Here is a 6,301-nt window from a genome sequence, read left to right as displayed (position 1 = left end):
GTGATAGCACGAGAAACGATGCAGAAGAGGTTTACCAGAATATGTTCGAGGCTGAAGAATTTCAGTTATGAAGAGAGATTGAACAATCTTGGATAACAAGGTGTAGAGCTGGATGAACACAGCAGGCCAAGCAGCATCATAGGAGCAGGAAAGCTGACGTTTCGGGCCAAGACCCTTCATCAGAAATGGGGAAGGGGAAGGGGGTTCAGAAATAAATAGGGAGAGAGGGGGAGGCGGATAGAAGATGGATAGAGGAGAAGATAGGTGGAGATGAAACAGACAGGTCAAAGAGGCGGGGATGGAGCCAGTAAAGGTGAGTGCACTTGGGGAGTTAGGGAGGGGAGAGGTCAGTCCAGGGAGGACGGACAGGTCAAGGGGGCGGGATGAGGTCAGTAGGTAGGAGATGGGGTTGCGGCTTGAGGTGGGAGGAGGGGATAGGTGGGAGGAAGAACAGGTTAAGGAGGCGGGGACGAGCTGGGCTGGTTTTGGGATACGGGAGGTGGAGGGGAGATTTTGAAGCTTGTGAAATCCCTATGATGCTGCTTGGCCTGCTGTGTTTATCCAGCTCTACACCTTGTTATCTCAGATTCTCCAGCATCTGCAGTTCCTACTATCTCTTGAACAATCTTGGTTTGTTTTCCTTAGAGCAGAGAAGATTTACAGGAGACAAGATTGAGCTGTCCAAAATAAGTAGGGATATTCATAGGGTAGACTAAAAGAAACGTTTCCTCTTGGTAGAGGAATAAATCACGAGGGGGGCATAGATTTAAAGTAAGACAGAGGAAGGTTTGAGTAAATGGACGGAAAACCTTTTTCAGCCAGTGCGTGTTTGGAATCTGGAAGCCAGTGCCTGTAAGTGCCACTCGAGGCAGATATCCTAATAACTTTAAGAAATATTCAGAGGTAAACTTGTGATGCTAAGGCATACAAGGCTATGGGCCAAGCGATGGAAAATAGAATTAGTATAGGAAAGCAGTTTTATTTGCTGAGTGCACGATTAGGGGTCTCAAGGTGTTGGGGGTAAGGGCGCCATGAGCCATCCTCGGTAATGCAGTGATTCGTCTTCTCGCCCGTCACGCGGGACACCGGGTTTCAATTCCCTGCCGGGGAGGCGCCAATCATTTTGGATTCAAAATTGGGTGATGTCTGTGTGGAGTTTGTGCCTTCCCCCCTGGTCTCCGTTGAGGTTTCTTCTCACAGGCGAAACATATGCAGGTTAGGTGAATTAGCCATGGGAAATTGCAGGTCTTGTGCACTGATGTGCAGACCGGATAGTTCAACCGTGGTAAATGCAAGTTTACGGAAAGCTCTTCTCGGGTCTGAGGAACGGTCACCGGACCCGAAACGTTAACTAAAATGTTTTCTTCACATATGCTGCCGGAACTGCTGAGCTTTTCCAGCAACTTTGTTTTTCTTCGAGGGTCGGTGCAGCATCAATGGGCCGAATGGTCTCTGTCCATATGTTGGTTTTCTATGATCTCTGACTCTATGCATTGTGGTCTCATTTTGGATTTTGAAATTGTTGCACCAAAATGTGCGGCTCATTAACATCGGTTCAGAAGAGAGGTGGTCTCAATAAGACTTCTTGGAACAACACTGTGCAATGTGCTCGAGCGTGGAAATCAATTCCGCACAGACAATTTTGCATCCACACTGTCACGGGGCTTTTCATTCCGTAACATGACCCACACTACGCCAACGTCATCATCATTTCGATGTTAAAGAACACAGCTATTTACTTACATCTCTCAAAGAAGGGTGAAATTAGCGTCAGTGCACCTCACTAATCGGATACAAAATTGCAGCAAGAAACAACGGATTCGCGTTTGTGGGTGTTTTCGTCCTTGATAATCTGTTTGTTGTGTTGTTTCACAAGGCTCGGTGCGAGGTCGCTTTGTGTAGACTTTGGAGCAGGAAGAGGCCAGTCGGTCTTCCAGCCTGCTCCACTATTCAATATGATCACAGGGATCACCCAACTCAGTACTCTGTTTCACTTTTCACCGCAGATCCTTTTGTCCCTTGAACCCGAAGAACCACGACTAACTCCTTCTTATAAAACTAATCAATGTTTTCGCTTCAAACGTTTTGTGTAACACAAAATTCTTCAGGCTCATTGCTTTCTGGTGATGATATTCTCTCACCTCAGACCAAACTGGCTTGCAGCTTATCCTCAAACTGTGACCTCTGGTTATGGACTCTCCAGTGATCGGGAACACATATCGAAATTCTCTGCGCTATACAATCTCATTCGCACTGCAAGAAAGGAAATTGCTGCTTCGGCTGTCACAACTGAATCTGTTTACCCAATATCTTGCTCAGCTCCCTGTTTCCAGTAAACACTTCAATCAGGAACAAATCTATCAAATGCTTTGCATTGCGATAAGGACTGGCGCTGCAAACTTGCAGAAGTCACGTCTTTCCACTCTCACGATCTCCCCGGAGCTGATACAAGTGGGATGGACGGATTTGTTTTCTCCTCCACTCACTCATTTGGCGACAACTTTCTAACTGCTCAATGAGATAAATTTAATTCTTTTCGATCATTGGAACCCCTTGTATGAATATGCACGCAGCAAATGGAATACTACGAAACAGATAAACAGCCCTTCCCGGAATTTATCACAGCGCTGTGTCAGCGATATGGGATAGATCATCGAGCTGAAACATCATCCGCATTTGTCTCTCCTCAGATGATCCTTCTCCTGCTGAAAAATTATGCTTTTCGGTTGATAATTGAGGTATTTCCCGCGGGTATTGATCATTATCCAAATAGAGAGACTGGTCTGGTCCAAGAAATTCTGTTTTGCTCAACGACATTTTCCCACAGCCTGATGCACCAAAAATCTCTGCTCCACGTCAATAAAAGCTGCTCCGGGTGAGGTTGGAGCTCACAGGCTCGGCATTTCACGCGCCTCTATACCGTCATAGAAGGACCGGGCGCTCACCGATTGCGTCTTTTATTCCTTGTGACACGTGCTACAGAAATGCGGCAAAATATCAAACATTTTTATGAAAATATTCTCCGAGGTGATGATTTTTTTTCCCCTTCAAACCCTCGCTGTTTCACGTATCTGCGTTTGTTGTATCAGAATTCAAACACAGCTCTTGGAGATTTCTCTGCGCTCCACAATTACCAACCGTCCTTTAACTTCCTCGGTTCACTTCACCGAGGCACTGCGCAATCTAACACTCATTTTTACATTGACACCGTTCAGTCTGTCCTGCTACGGTCACTGTCGCTTAGTGAACGTGCTCCAGATTTATCAACGAAACCTTGGATCCAGTCGATCCACTTAGATACTGCGATTGTGAGACCAAATATCATGTAATAGCTTTTTCCTGACATGCACCAGTGACTATTGGAGCATCAGAATCAGGAAAAGGACAAAGGACAACATTGATCAAAAGAGACTCCGATGGAAAGACCATTTTCTGTGGTTTTCTGCGTCATTTAATTCAGTTGTTCATTCGGCTATAGCTGGAGTATTGTGTGCAGTTCTGCAATTCACATTACAGCAGGGATGTGATAGCACTGGAAACGATGCAGAAGAGATTTACCTGGATATGGCCTGGGCTGAAGACTTTCAGTTACGAAGAGAGATTGGACAGACTGGGTTTGTTTTCCTTAGAGCAGAGGAGATTTACAGGAGGCAAGATTGAGACGTACAAAACAATGCGGGATATTGATAGGGTAGACTGAAAGAAACGTTTCGTCTTGTTGGCGAGATCGATCAAAAGAGGGGAATAGATTTAACGTAAGATGTGGGAAGGTTTGAGTAGATGGGCGGAAAATGTTCTTCAGCCAGTGGGTGTTTGAAATCTGGAAGCCAGTGCCTATAAGTGTTCTAGAGGCAGACATCGGATTAACTGTAAGAAGCATTCAGACGTATATTTGTGATGCTAAGCCATACAAGGCGATGTGCCAAGCGATGGAAAATAGAATTCGGAGAGCAAAGCAATTTTATTTGCCTAGTGCACGCATAGGGGCTGCGAGGGCAGGCGCGGCATCGCGCCGTCCGTGGTAGTATAGTGGTTGGTATCCCCGCCTGTGACGCAGGAGGCCAGGGTTCCATTCCCTGCCGGGGAGGCTTTGCACCTTTTTTTTATTCAACCTTGGTTGATGCTTGTGTGGAGTTTGTGCCTTCTTCCCTGGTCACCGTTGATCTTCCTTCTCAAAGGCGAAACATCTGCTGGTTTGGTGAATTGGCCGTGGGAAATTGCCCGTCTTGTAAGTGATGTGCAGACCAGATAGTTCAGCCGTGGGAAATGCAGGTTTACGGAATGCTCTTCTCGGGTCTGAGGATGTTGTCACTGAATCCGCAACGTTAACTCTGATGTTTTCTTCTCAGATGCTGCCGGACCTGCTGAGTTTTTCCAGCAACTTTGTTTTTCTTCGAGAGTCGATGCCGCCTCACTGGGCCGAATGGCCTCTGTCTCTACGGACGGGTTTCTATGATTTCTGACTCGATGCATTGTAGTCTCATTTCGGATTTTGAAATTGTCTGCACCAAAATGTGCGGCTCATTAACATCGGTTCAGAAGAGAAGTGGTCTCAATACGACTTCTTGGAAAAAACCCTGTGCACTCTTCTCAAGTCTGGAAAACAATTCCTCACAGACAATTTTACATCCACGCTGTCACGGAGATTCTCATTCCGTGACTTGACCCACACTACACCAACTGTCGTCATCATTTATATGTTAAAGAACACAGCTACTTACTTACATCTCTCAAAGAAGAGTGAAATTAGCGTCAGTGCATCTCACTAATCGGATACAAAATCGTAGCAAGAAACAAAGGGTTCTCGCTGATGGGTGTTTTTGTCACTGATGATCCGTTTGTTGTGTTGCTTCACAAGTCTCGGTGCGAGGTCGCTTTGTATAGACTTTGGAGCAGGAAGAGGCCAGTCCGTCCTTCCAGCCTGCTCCACTATTCAATACGATCATAGGGTTCACCCAACTCAGTACCCTGTTTCACTTTTCACCGCAGATCCTTTTGTCCCTAGAACCGGAATAACCAGGACTAACTCCTTCTTATAAAACTAATCGATGTTTTAGCTTCAACCGTTTCGTGTAACACAAAATTCTTCAGGCTAATTGCTCTCTCGTGATGATATGCCCCTCACCTCAGACCTAAATGGATTGCAGCTTATCCTCAAACTGTGATCTCTGGTTATGGACTCTCCAGTGATCGGGAACACATATCGAAATTCTCTGCGCTATACAATCTCATTCGCACTGCAAGAAAGGAAATTGCTGTTTTCGGCTCTCACAACTGAATCGGTTTACCCAATATCTTGCTCAGCTCCCTGTTTCCAGTAAACAATTCAATCAGGAACAAATCTATCAAATGCTTTGCATTGCGATAAGGACTGACGCTGCAAACTTGCAGAAGTCACGTCTTTGCCCTCTCACGATCTCCCCAGGAGCTGATACAAGTGGGATGGACGGATTTGTTTTCTCCTCCACTCACTCATTTGGCGACAACTTTCTAACTGCTCAATGAGATAAATCTAATTCTTTTCGTTCATTGGAACCCCTTGTATGAATATGCACGCAGCAAATGGAATACTACGAAACAGATAAACAGCCCTTCCTGGAATTTAGCACGGCGCTATGTCAGCGATATGGGATAGATCATCGAGCTAAATCATCATCCGCCGGTTTGGTGAGTTGGCTGTGGGAAATTGCCCCTCTTGTGCAGTGATGTGCAGACCAGATTGTTCAGCCGTGGGAAATGCAGATATTCAGAAAGCTCTTCGCGGTTCTGAGGATGGGTCACCGGAACCGCAACGTTAATTCTGATGTTTTCTTCACAGTTGCTGCCGGACCTGTTCAGCTTTTCCAGAAACTGTGTTTTCCTTTGAGAGTCGGTGATGCCTCAGTGGGCCGAATGGCCTCTGTCGATACGGTCGGGTTTCAATGATCTCTGACTCTATGCATTGTAGTCTTATTTTGGATTATGAAATTGACTGCACCAAAATGTACGGCTCATTAACATCGGTTCATGATCTAAACGATACAAAATGTCATTATCAATTCTGTGTTAAGGAAGATGAATATTTACTTACATCTCTGTTTCACTTCTTGAACACAAAGCAATCGCATGCTGTTAGCATCTCTTTGACATCTCTGATCGCCTTTTACGTTCTATCAATCTAACGAATGTAATGCGCCTGGGAGAAAGTTTATTCGTTTATGCTTGGATAAAGAAAACATGAAATGCACGGCATTTCTGGAATTTAGACTTTCGCTCTGGTGAATGGTTTCGCCTTCTGCTCGAAACAGAACAACTTTCGCGT

This window comes from Rhincodon typus, chromosome 8 (genome assembly GCF_021869965.1).
Source record: "Rhincodon typus isolate 14 chromosome 8, sRhiTyp1.1, whole genome shotgun sequence".
Classification (NCBI taxonomy): domain Eukaryota; kingdom Metazoa; phylum Chordata; class Chondrichthyes; order Orectolobiformes; family Rhincodontidae; genus Rhincodon; species Rhincodon typus.
This window is presented reverse-complemented; position numbering follows the sequence as displayed.